This window comes from Falco naumanni, chromosome 3 (genome assembly GCF_017639655.2).
Source record: "Falco naumanni isolate bFalNau1 chromosome 3, bFalNau1.pat, whole genome shotgun sequence".
NCBI classification, from domain to species: Eukaryota; Metazoa; Chordata; class Aves; order Falconiformes; family Falconidae; genus Falco; species Falco naumanni.
The window spans coordinates 105,823,225-105,836,537 of record NC_054056.1 but is presented as its reverse complement, the minus strand read 5'-3'; positions in this window follow the sequence as shown (position 1 = coordinate 105,836,537).

The following is a 13,313-nucleotide window of genomic DNA, read 5'->3' as shown; positions in this document are numbered from 1 at the left end:
GCTCCTCATCAGACTTGTGCTCCAGACCCTTCATCAGCTCCGTTGCCCATCTCTGGACATGCTCCAGCACCTCAGTCTCTTTCTTGAAGTAAAGTACCCAAAACTGAATGCAGCCTCACCAGTGCCGAGCACAGGGGGATGATCACTGCCCTTGTCCTGCTGGCCATACTATTTCTGACACAAGCCAGGATGCTGTTGGCCTTGGCCACCTGGGCACATGGTTGGCTCATGTTCAACTGGCCATCAACCAGCATCCCCAAGGTCATTTTCCCCCAGGCAGCTTTCCAGCCACTCTTCCCCAAGCCTATAGCGCTGTGTGGGGTTGGTATGACCCAAGTGCAGGACCCAGCACTTCTTGTTGAACCTCACACAATTGGCTTTGGTCCATTGATCCATCCTGTCCAGATCCCTCTGCAGAACCTTCCTGCCCTCCAGCAGATCAGCACTCCCACCCAACTTGGTGTCATCTGTAAACTCACAAAGGGTGCACTCAATCCCCTCATCCAGATCATCGATAAAGATATTAAACAGGACTGGCCCCAGTACTGAGCCCTGGAGAACACTGCTTGTGACCAGTTGCCAGCTGGATTTAACTTAACTTGCTTGAGGCAACAGAGGTAGCAAACAAACAGGGGTTTCTGTTTTACCCAGAGAAAGAATAGGTGATACCTGAAAGAGTTTTAGCTTCAGTCTCTCAGTGACCATAATCCTGAAAAACATTTCAAGGGCTTTACACTAACTTTTCATTGAGGGAACATAGGTCTGTACTGCATGTTGTAACTGTTTCTGTTTAGGGTAGAAGGTTTTTATCCTTCTTCTTCTTCCCTGGCCCAAGAACCACAAAATGTCTTTTCCTGGAATGGCTCGATTGCGTGTAACTATAAATTAAAGATGAGCTGTCCCTATACTGAAGCCCTGTTCAAGACCCACATCAAAATATGTCTGTGTCCCACATTTACAAAATGCATATTTGCTTCATGCTAAGAAAAACTGACATTTGCGAGGAGCTGTGTGCTTTGTTTTTCAATGAAAAACCAAGTTTTAGCTGTGGTTTGTGAAAGGCACATACTTTCCCAGGAAAGGGAAGACTGGTCTCGTTAAGATCCAGTTAAGTACAAATTGCCCTGTTAAGAGGAATATTTTGCAAGTTCAGTATCTTAATAACGAAGAAAAACACAGAATGCTCAAAACAGTAAGACCTGTCATTCATGCACAAGTTTAACCTGGAAAGCTGAAGCAAGACAGATAGGAAAAAATTAAAAGCATTTCAAAGTGCCAGGCAAAACTTTAAATGTGTCTTCCCACAATGGCATCTGCTCACCCCTCACCGTAAAGGTACGGGTGTCTCGATCATATCAATATTTTCCACAACTCCTCCACGCCTACATACCAAAAGCAACAGGAAAAAATAGAGGAAAAAAAAGTAATGTAAATAAACATACTGGGGATTAAATTCAGATCTCTTAAAATCAATGGCAGTTTTGCCGCTGGCTTCAGCAGAGCCAGATTTCACGTACAGCCAACAAAGCTGCTCACTGATGTCCACATCAGACCACTTTGAGATTCCATGAATGGAAGCTCCTTCTGGCAAAGGGAGCTTTCACCTACTTTCTAAAGTCCTAATGCAACCTGGTACTTTAAGCCCTTGAGAGATATATTATTCACAGCTTTACACTAACAAAGAGCTTGTCCAATTGCAGCCTAAGGTTACATCTTCAGGGGAAATAAACAAGTGAAAAGGAAGGGACGAGCCCTCACTAGGAAGATGACAAGTTTGAGTTCTCCCTAACCTTTGCTCTCACAAAGGTATGATTTTTATGGTATCTGAGTTTCTGAGGAAAACATTTTTCATTTTCCCCAGTTTGGGGAAAAGCAGAATTCCTAGATCCTAGACAACTGGGGGACTCGTGGAGGAAATATCTCCAGAGTCTCTGCTGAGAGTCACATTTGTATTAGTTGTGGCACCCGCAAAGCTTGGCAGCAGTCTTCGTGCTTTGGGAGTCCCAAATACCTGGAAAATCCAAGGGTTAGCTAGGTATGCCCAGAGGCCAGGGTGAGGTTCAGAGTGGTCTCTTCTAGTCTTGCCAGCTCTTCCCATTCTGAAGCAGCCATCACCTACTAAGTCTAAGGACACCTGACCTCACTCTCCATGGGGGCCTTAAAACCTGTTCTCTCCATTATTCCCCTCCTCCAGAAGGATTAAAAAAAAAAAAAAAAAAAGTCCATAAAAGCATTCTTTTGGTTGAAAACACCTCGCTGCATAAGACAACACATATTACACCTTTTGAGCTGAGGTGGTGCAGAAAAGGTCAACCAACATTCAATAAATGTGCAAGATGTTCTTTTTCAGTTTCCAGTTTTAGAAAGCCCCAGTCAGTTCTCTGGATAGAGCACAATTTTAAAGAAAATGGGCCAGAAAGTCCTCTACAGATGAGTCACACTGACTGAATATCAGATGGAACAACGGAGCTGTTGTCCTATCAGGGCTGAGCCAAAAATAGTTGTTTTCATAAGCCTTTTACCTGATTCTCATTCTCATCAGCACTGAAGTCCAGTGGGGATGGGAGAACCAGTTTTACTTCAACTTAAAACTCTTTCAAGATCTGTAGCAGAAGTGTATTACCGAAAAGGATGTAGCAAAAGAGATTGTTGGCAAATTACTAAAATGTTGGCAGAAGAGGTGTCCTCAGAAGGTGGCAAGCAGGACATGGCATCATTCTGGGTTTCCACCTACCTAATAAAACATTTTGATCTGCATCATAAGTATGCCTCTTTCCACATAAACACCCCAACACTTGTTTATTAGCATGTATGAAAAGCAGGTCCACTCTGGGTTGTATTACTGACCCCAGCAGTCATGTTGCTCCTGAAATAAAGATCTATAATGACTGCAGAATTGCCCTCAGCTGTCTTTTTATTTCCGGTATTTCATGCTTACTCAGGCCTTTCATGAAGATTAAACCCCACTGTCTTGGAGGAACATATGAGCATGCAAAAAGTAATGTACACAGGAAAAAAACTTTGCTATATCCTTACAGCCAAGAAATGTAACATTCCATGTTTTCATCACTCTCACATCCATACTCATCTGTGCCGAGTTAGGTTGTGTGCCCAACCAAGAGAAAACTGTGTCATGCCATGGCAGGGGTGTTTGGCCTAAATTCAAAATGGGCCAGGGTTTTAGATGCCTGAATTACGACACAATAAAAGGAGTAAATTTTCAGATGTATTAAATGCCTGTCCATAAAGAGGGAAAGAAAAAAAAGACACTCTTTTTCAATTTGACCATCAAAAAAAAAAAAAAAGTTAATAAAGCCCACTGTAAGTCTCCAACACAAAAAGCCCTTCAATAAGCCAAACACTCAAAGATGTCAGATAAATAGTACAGTATTACTGATCAACGGGCTGGCATAGAGAAATCAAATGATTTGTTCAAAACTGCTGTGGAGATGAGGGCAGAGCCCAGAAGTCAGATTTTTCAAGTGGTTACCGCATATCCCTCCCCTAGAAGCTGGCAGCAAATCCCATATGCATTTTTTGAAAACCATTATGGAAGTTGTCACATTCTGTGACACGTTGATCAAGGTTCCCCACCAAGCAAGGGGCTTTACTTAACCTCAGACTTGCTTTTGAGTTGTGCACACATCCAAGCACAAACATCCAAGCACCAGTCAACAGACCCGCAGTGTCATGGAGCCAAACGATACTCTTTCAAAGCATTAGGCTGGGAGAGGGGGCCAGAAGCCTTTGGCAGCACTCAGACCTCCCAGCCTGAGAAGAGAGGCTCTCAGGTTCCTCTGTGGCTGTGCACATTTTGTCAACTGATTTCAGACCTTAGGAACATGACAAGCGCTTTATAACCTCCTCCATCTATTGATCTCGTCCACCCACCTTGGTGAGCGTAGTCCAAGATGGGATGTGAGAGGATGCAGGGCAAGGAGAACGGGCCTTTTTTCCCCATCCCCTCAATTCATCCCAAGTATTTGTTTGCAGCACTTTAGGGCTATTCATTTATTCACATGGTTCTTCACTTTAGCATAAATGTGTTGTAAACCCTTGTGCAGCTCCACTAGCTAGAGCAGTTCAGTTATAGCGAGATGCCTGAGTCAAGTTTCATGTCCCTTCCTTCAGGTCTGATTTTGTTAAAAAGCAGATGATACAAAAGACTGGATGGATATAGAACCATGTACAAAGAACGTTCAGAAATGACAAAGGACCATCTTACACCCTAAGCCCTCTGAGATACCAGACAAACTCCTGCTGCTTTTAGATCCTGTCACATGATTGCTCTTGACCATGTGCCCTGTGCTCATGGGACTCCATTTTAACAGCTTATGCAGATACATCAATGCGTACAACCAGAACCCAGGCACACCTACTACTTTTCAAGCCAAGTCAGACACAGTTCTAGCCTTAGCGCCTTAGCCAAAGACACAACAACCCCTGTGAAGGTAACCTGTTACGGGTCAGTGTAGACAAGCAGAGTGATGCTGATCTCTTGGCTGACCAACCAGGCTACTTCCTATGACGACACAACTGTGTAAGTTGAAATAATTAATCATTCCCATTTATCTGACACTTGTGAGACTGCATCTGGAGCACTGTGTTCAGTTTCAGGTTCTCTAGTACAAGCAACGCATTGACGTAATGGACCAAAATAACATTTCATCTGTAATTCAGCCCTGCTGGATTCCAGGACTAATGGTTTATACAGGATGAGCTTTGGAGCACTGATTCAGATCACAATACAGGTTTTTCCCCAGGAACATAACTCCTTAGAGGCAAAATAACTTATTTATTTGTATTAATTTCACCTGGGAATTTAAGGGCAGAAAAAGTCATTTTTTCAACAGGGACAAGCATGACCAATTTGACTACAGTGGATGCCTTTTACTATCGATTTTATGACTAATAAAAAAAGTAGACACTGGTACAGATATGTACAAACATAGCCTATGCATTATTACGTAACAAGTAAGACCCTGTACATCAGATTGTCTACCATTTCTGTTTGGTATTTCCATGGTTTTGAGCTGTCTTTCCTTCTGTTTCTTCTCCCTCTTCTCACAAATAGGGAGATACAGCATGCTTTTTAATTGTATCAACAGCAATCTATGAATGCCCTATAGAGGAGAATAAATCGCCTCCCCAGTCATTTCACATTTCTTTCACATTATTTTATGTCTGCTATCTGAAGAGGAAGGGTTTCTTCCCTTCCTTGCCCTATGGGACCCATAACAGATATTCAGCAAGTTCAGGGTTTTCAAGAGAGGCAGTATCTGAAAGCAGTACCTGAAAGTTCAACAGATGTATTTCAAAACTGCATCCAGAATTGCAAAATTCACATATGTTGTGCCTCACCACTGAGGCTCCTGTATCCCAAAGCCTTCACCTTGTCCATACATGTAAATAAGACAAGCCAGGGACTGTTCCTTGGCACCGGAGCCAACTGCCCAGCAGCTCGTATCCAGACAGCTAAGCCCTTTCACCTCCCCAAAACAAGGTGCCTGCAGCCAAATTACTACTGGGGATGGCCCCTGGCCAGTGTGAGTCCCCAGACAGTGCCCAGGCGTTGTCTGGAGAAGCACTAGCCGGTGTGGGCTGGAGCTGTGCCAGCAGCTCGAAGTTCGGACAGGTATACACCAGTGCCCAGGGCTATGCCTTGTCCCTGTTTAACCTGTTGGGATAAACCTGGCCACAACCTCCTGCAGCTCTTGTATTTGCAGGCTTTCCCCCTCTCTTGGTCACTGCAGAAGAACGGCCTCTGCTAGGCCAAAGCTCAACTGCCGTTCATGAATCATCTCAGCAAGGGCCGCAAAAGAGCACGACAGGACATAAATTCTTAAGACTTCATTATATTTGTCAGAACTATCTGTTTAAGGTGTCTTTTAAGGGTTTAAGATGACCGTTGTTTTTTAGGAAGCAGACTGGTAGTCACACCGGGAGGAACTGGGGGTAAAACCTGAAGTATCCGTCAAGTTTGGAGATACAATATTAGACAAGAGGTGACAGATTAAACACTGCATGTCTGTCGCTTGCAGCCTGGTCTCTAAAGCTCCAAAAGACACTGCTCTTACGTTAAAAGTCATGTTTCCACACCCTCCTACAGCACCTTTGCACAACTTGATGGAGACACATCCCTGAGGGGCCACGTTGTCCGTGTGGGCCCTCCTGCCATTTGTCATCGCGCTGGAAGTGCTCATGAATGTCTCTCCACATACACAAGTTTATTTAGAGACAATTTGAGTTGCCGCATGTGTAAACAGGGCCCTTCATTGAAAACCTGTAAGCAACCAGGTGAAGGGAGGGCTCATGGGGAGTCGTGATAAAGTGTTTCAAGCAAATGACACCCTGAACAGTTCCACCTCTGCCACACCAGCAGGCAGCCAGCAGCACGAGGGAAACAAACACCAGCACCAACAGCTTTTTGTTTGGCCAAAAACAGGAGTTCTGTGTATTTATTTAAACTCAGCTGACTATTAAAGCATATACATGTATATACTCATCAAGGGCACAGCAGTATGTTTCAGTGGTGTCTTGTTTTCTATTGACTCTTTCCAGCCAGATCAGAAATGGGTACTTCTAGTGCAAAAAAAGAAAAAAGATTTGAAAAAGGGAGAAGAAAAGCACACTCTCCTTTTACCGTCTTGAAGTAACATCGAGTTTGTATTAACAGAGCCTGGGTGGATGCCAGGTTTCCACCCTCCTGGAAGGAAGGCTTGAGGATATGCTTAATTAGTAAAGATATAAGAAGCATAACACAGCACATATCTACCTGTTCTGTGAATATTAATAACACTGTTAAGCAATGTCATGTCAATTGCCTTACAATTACAATTACAATTGTAATTACAACTTACAATTTGAATGCATAGGTGTGGAAGAGGGACACCCATGTGCAGCTGTGTATCAGCAAATCGCTGCCTTGGAGGGCAGCACCGTTCAGAGGCCTCACATGAACCTCCCTGGTCTTTCTATAATTTCCTATCCAGCCCTTACTATTCTCCTCTTGCTTTTCTCAGAAGCCAGACAGTGAGCCCCCAGCTGATATATGAAGGACGTTGCTCACTCATTGAGCTGAACCAGAAAAACCCATCCTTTGGCAGTGGAGAGCACATATTTCCTAGTCTTAGTCAATGTGGTGGTTATTAAAATGTAAAAATGGCATGTTCCAATGCAACTACAATGGTATCATTGTTGAACGCCTGTTATTTCAAAGCTGGTAAGTCTGGGTTAAAGATGTGTACCCTGTTTTGCAACATGAAAGAAACATACAGGTCTGAGATTGTATGTTGCTGTACAGCTGGTGTAATCAGGCTGACTAACCAGTAACTAAACACATATTGATATATATAATTATTGATATCAACATCAGTCCAAAACTAGGCCACTGGCTTACTACACTGGTCTGTGCAAAATTTACACAGACCTTTCAGCTAATAAAACTCTAGCTACCTCTCAGGATGTGACAACTCCATTTAATGACCTCCATCACGACTAGACACCAGCATTCAATATCACAATAGTCCTGTGAAACCAAGCACGCCCTGTCTTGGAGAGACCCGGCTTCCAGGTACTGGCAGAGAGACCAAAATCTTGACTGCTGAATGCATGATAGACCAAAGACTGGGCCCAGCTAAATAAAACTTGCAAGAATAATATTAATAATAGCTCATGCTACACAGAACTGCACTTCACCTAGATCTGCAGATGGGATCATTCCACCATCAACAAAGGCACCTCTAGAATTTAGGTCACGACTAGGTGTCTCCATGAACCATTGTCATTTCCAGCCCAGAATTTGTCCTGTTTTTAACTAATTTGGACTGGTATCAATACACACAAGGACCTTCTGTTCTTTGCATGTTGTCATCCATGGTGTTTTAATCAATTTGTCTCATGTCAACCACATTACTTCCCCACGCAGGGGAAGTGGAAAACAAACAGTAGGAAACCATCTTTGTGTGGAGACAGGTTTTAACAGTCTGAAGACTGATGAAGAACAAATACTATGTGCACCTACAAAAAGGGAAAAAAAGGAAGATCCAGGAAACTGCAGACCAGTCAGCCTTGTTTCGGTCCCCGAGAAAACTATGGAACAGGTCCTTACAACAGCTACTTCCAGGCATGCAAATGATAAGAAGCTGACTGTGAAAATCCAACATGGATAGAATGAAGTTTCAATCACGCTTGACCAAAGAACTTGCTCAGTGGATGAAGGGAAAGTTGTGGATATAATCTACCTTGACTTTAGCTAGGTGTTTGCCACTGTCTCTCAAAATCCTGTTTGACAAGCCATTACGATACAGACTGGAAAGATGAAACACAAAATGGTTAGGAAACTGACTGAACTGTTGAGCTCAGAGGGTGGTGTTTAAAGGGTCAAAATCATGTTGGCAGCTGGGCACAAATCACTTTCTTCTGGAATCAATGCAATTCAGCTTTATAAATGATCTGGAAGGTACAATTATATGCACTGTCACCAGATTCGAGGATGAGCCTAAGCTGGGAGTGAAGGTAGATGTTCTGGAAGGAAAAGCCACCATATAGAGAGATCTCAATAGGCTATTGAGATGTGGCCAACAAGAATGAGCTTTAACATGAGGTTCAGCAGAGATAAATGTCAAATCCTGAACCTGGGATGGAATAATCCCAAGCAGTAGCACCAGCTGAGCACTGGCTAGCTGGACAGTTGCTCTGCTGAAAAGGCACAGGGTGTCTTGGCAGACAGCAAACTGAACATGAGCCAGCCATGTATCCTGGCAGCAATGAAGGCCAACAGCATCCCCGGCTGAATTAAGTAAGACTATTGCTCGTGGATGGAGGGATGCGATTTTTCCTGCTCTGCTCGGCACCTGTTAAGCCACACCTGGGACACACTGTCCAGTTTCTCTCCCCAGTTCAAAAGAGACATTAAAAACCTGGAGATGGTCCAGAGGGGACCAGCAAGATTAGGGGGCTGAAGAACTCCACAACTGAATGAATCGTGCTTGCTCAGCCTTGAGCAGGAAAGGCTCAAGGTGGGGAAATCAAATCACTGCCTTCCAGTGGAGTTAGTTGTGGAGAAGACCCATCTTTTCACGAGGATGCACTATGATAGGAAAAGAAGAAATGGCACAAGTGGCTTCAAGGAAAGTTTCATCTGAATATTAAAAAAAAATCTTTTCTGTGAGAGCAGCTAAAGAGTGGGATAAGTTGCCTGAAGAGAGTGGAATCTTCCTCACTAGAAACAGTAAAGACTTGGCTTGACTGGGCCTTGAATAATCTAATCCAAGGGCCTGCTTTGAACAGAAAGTTGGACCAGGTGGTCTGTGGAGGTCACTTCCAACCTAGACTTGTCCGTGTTTCTGCAATTCCTTTCCATTTATTTTTAATACATACGTTGCTTTTCAATTCAGAGCAGAAAGCAGTAAGGATGCAACAGTATTTGCTTTCAATGAGTGTCCAAGATACAAAGAGTTAAAGATCTCTCACTAGCTCAGACAGCAGCTCCAGCTCCCACATACCCAGACTTTTAATGGCCTGGGTTGCACCCTAACCTGGCCACCTGGCAGACATCCTCCCTGCCAGGTTTCTGCCCAGTCTAACCCTGCCCAGAGGGGCAGTGAGTCTCATGCTTCTCGTTGGCCATGCCTCCCCTGACTGCTGACTTCTTTAATGTTCCACATCGTGTGCCAGCCCAAAGCACAAGCCCTGCCCTTCTGCCTCCTGGACGTGAGCTGGCACGCATGGTCTAGCCTCCAAGTGAGCGCAGCAACCTCCCATGAACGCGAGGAAAACAAGGCGACTGTTACCAGTAAAGGCAAAACAAGCTGCAGCCACAGGTCTCAGCCGACCAGAAACCCCTGCCATGGCTTGAGCTATGAGCCTGAGAGATGAACAGAGCTCCACAGATAACCTGCTTCAGGGCGAGCAACTGAAGGGTTAACCGCGGTAGCACTAACGAGGCAAATGATTGAACTGTGTAATTTTTGGCAGGGCACCTTTAACCTCACCATCCCACCCACCATTTCCCTACTGGGATCCATACCAAGATGGGACGATAAGGAGGGAGGGTTTATCACTTTGGCCGACACTTTCCTGTCCTGCACGCAGGGACAGGAGGAAAGGAGAGCTGGCTTTGGTGGGAAGCGGCCGGCAAGCAAGGCAGCAAGGGATGGCAGGGAGCTGGAGCAGCACCTGCAGCATGCGCCTGGGGAGGTGTTGCAGCCACCAAGCGCCATGGCACACCTTCGGGGTGGCTGCCACCAGCGTGAAACTGTCTCCATCGCGGAAGCCACACCTGAAATACCTCTCCAAAATTGCTTCAGATAAGCAGTGATTCCTACCCTGAGGAGCTGGAGACAAGTCTAATCCCAGACTCTTCCCTTTCCCGGCCCCAGCTCCTAGCTTGCTGTGAGAGAGATACAGACACCTCTGCTGCTATTAAGCACAACAAGATGTCTGAGACAGTGGGAACCCGCTCAGTGCAGCAGTACGTGAGGTACTTGGGGTGATACCCAGCTGTGTTTTGCTTGGCCACATCCGCAGGCTGCAAGGCGACCCTGCGCCACTGCTCCCTGTCCCAGCAACACACCAGGGCAGCCACGCAAGCCACGGAGGAAAGCAAGAGCATTATTAGAGGGGCAGGGAGCAGTGAAGCAGCCACTGTGGAGCTGCTTGGGAATTATAACATAGTCAGAGTAGGCAACTATTTTTGTGAAAATGATCTTCAATTAAATTGGTGTTAACTGTTTCAGGACACGCAGAGGAAGACAGCATATGCTTGAAAATTGGCATGAAGCACAACTTCACAAAGGCAGGAAACTGATATATATGCTTGTATTTATACCAGTTTTCCACGTAACAAGGTCCAGGGTATCACCGTCTGTCCACCCTCCCTCTGCTGAATACATTGTATAAAAGAAACCAAACATGTCAGAGAACTGAAAGATGCTGATATTTCGATCCATTGTGTGAAAACAGCCGAGCAGAGGAAAGAAACCCTAAAGCTGCCAGAAACCCCATCCAGACACACACAACTTTGCACAAAAGAGGACATCACCCCAGAAGGACCAAGTGTGGATGACAGGCGTGACAGTGAGGACAACAAATACTGCAGTCCTGGTTATAAAGAAAAGGTAGTGGGCAACACAGTTGTGTTCATGGCCTCCCAGCTGGTTCAAGGTTCAACCATAACACCTGAGGCATGACTGAGACACAAAACAGCAAAGACAAACAGCGTGGTGATGTGGGAATGATAAGAAGTGGTGGGGATTCTTCCCCTTATCCAAGCAGATCTTCCTGTGTCTTGTCTTAGGAAACTGTTTGAAATATCTCACTTATGATAAAAGGAGGACATCCTAATTGAGGGTTAAAAATGGGAAATCCTATGGTCAAAAGAAGGAACATCCATCACAAGGAGGTATGCAGGAGATCGCACCTCCACACTGAGAGAAACATCAACAGTTTCACAAGAGCTGCAGATGACTCGGGAAGTGCTACATTTTAAAGCTTTTCTTAAAGCATCTTGGGATGCTTTCTTCTTAACTTAGCAGACGCTGAGGTCCTTATCAGTACTGGAAGTTTAGATGACTTGGCAATCTTCCAGAACATTTTCTTTAAAATTAATAACCCTGACAAGCACAATGTGAGTTACAAACTGCCTTGACTTCCAGGAATAAGAGGATGGTTCAAAGAATACAACCCTAGAGTCCCCAGTGGAAAAAGAGCGTATCTTATGGCAGAGCCTTCCAATCCCCACCCGCATTTTTTCAGTCAATTTTCTAACCCCTGCACTTTTGCTACAAGGTAGTCAGGATGTCTCTGTGCGGCAAGACTCATTCCAACTGGCAGCTCTGGATCAAAGAGCACTGGAAACATTAATCAGTGTGCCTAATCATTTCCAATCGCAAGAAACTTTTCTCTGTGACCTGGCATATAAACACCAAGTCATTTCATTCACTGGTTGACAGACCAGAAACCAAACAATCCTTATCATACCTAATTCATCTTACTCCTCCGGTTATAGATGGATCAGCCTGCAATCCTCCAGCAGCAGTGGCAAACTTTAGGCGCTTTACTTAATCAAACTGATTAGCAACCTGTCTGTAGTGCCTTTTATCTGTTGGTGCCAAAGTAGTTTACAAGCATTAAGTGCATCTAATTTTGCGATAGCAATGCAAGATGTGGTTACTATATTCAAAAGCACCTCCAGTAATGAGGGAGCAGCTCTTGTTTTAAGGGGATGGGCAGGTTCGAGGCCGCAAGTTTTGCTCATGCATGAAAACCACTTTGAAAATTAAATGAGCAAATGGCAAAGTCAGGGAGGGAGCCCAGGAATTTTGATTGCCAGCTATCTGTGCTGCCCATACTACCATATGGTTTGTAGCAAAAGGAAAGGAATAATCAAACCAGACATCCGTGCCCAGAGCCTTATCTATTTGGGCACCATCCTCCGGACAGCCGCACTCTGAGTACAAACAAAGGGGGATGAGACCTCCTCTCCCCTCAGCAGGTCCAAGGGGGGACATTGTGCCTCCTGCACTGGTTCAGGTTAGTAGGTATGTGATTGCCACCTGTTTGGGAGTTTGCTCCCATGGTAACATTGATTTCTTGCTTAACGCCAAAAGCAGAACAGCCCTGCCACTGTTGCAAGGAAAGCTGACAAAAAGCTAAGGTTGCTTTAGCTTTCCTTGGTTTTCACTCAAGTGCCCCTAACTTGGGGAAAAAGAAAGAATTATGCCAAAGGTCAGCCTGTTCCAGGGCAGCTTGCTGCTGCTTTGAAGGAGAGAGAAGTCAGGGTGGCACAGAAACCTGCTGCTACACCTGACAGGCTCTCATGGATAAGAGCTGGTGATGGAGCTCCACGGGAGCAGTGTGCAAACTTGCATGACCTGCCCTGAACCCTGCCCCAAACTGTCCCATTCTTTTCTCTGGTGCATGGAGCCAGAGGCAATCCAGTTCCCTTTCTGCTCTCTCATGGACACCGAGAAATGTTTCTTTTCCTTGAGAGTAGGTGCCTTCGGGGAGAGGTGTGGGGAGGTAAAGAAGGGCTGGAAGAGATGCATGAGCACATGAAGACTTCCTTCCTACATCAATGCAACCTCATCCACTACAGTGGAAAGTTAAACGAAGGATTTCCTGGTGGAAAAGCTGCCAACACAATGCTTGGGAGAGCTGGATTTCAACACCTGCTCTGCCACAGGCTTGCTGCCTGGCCTTGCCCAAGTCACTCAAAAGCCACATGTATAATGGTACTGACATATCTGGCTCCTGGGAGGAAGCCCATGACACCGAGCTGGTTGGATGCAGAGGCTTAGGCTTCTATGAAT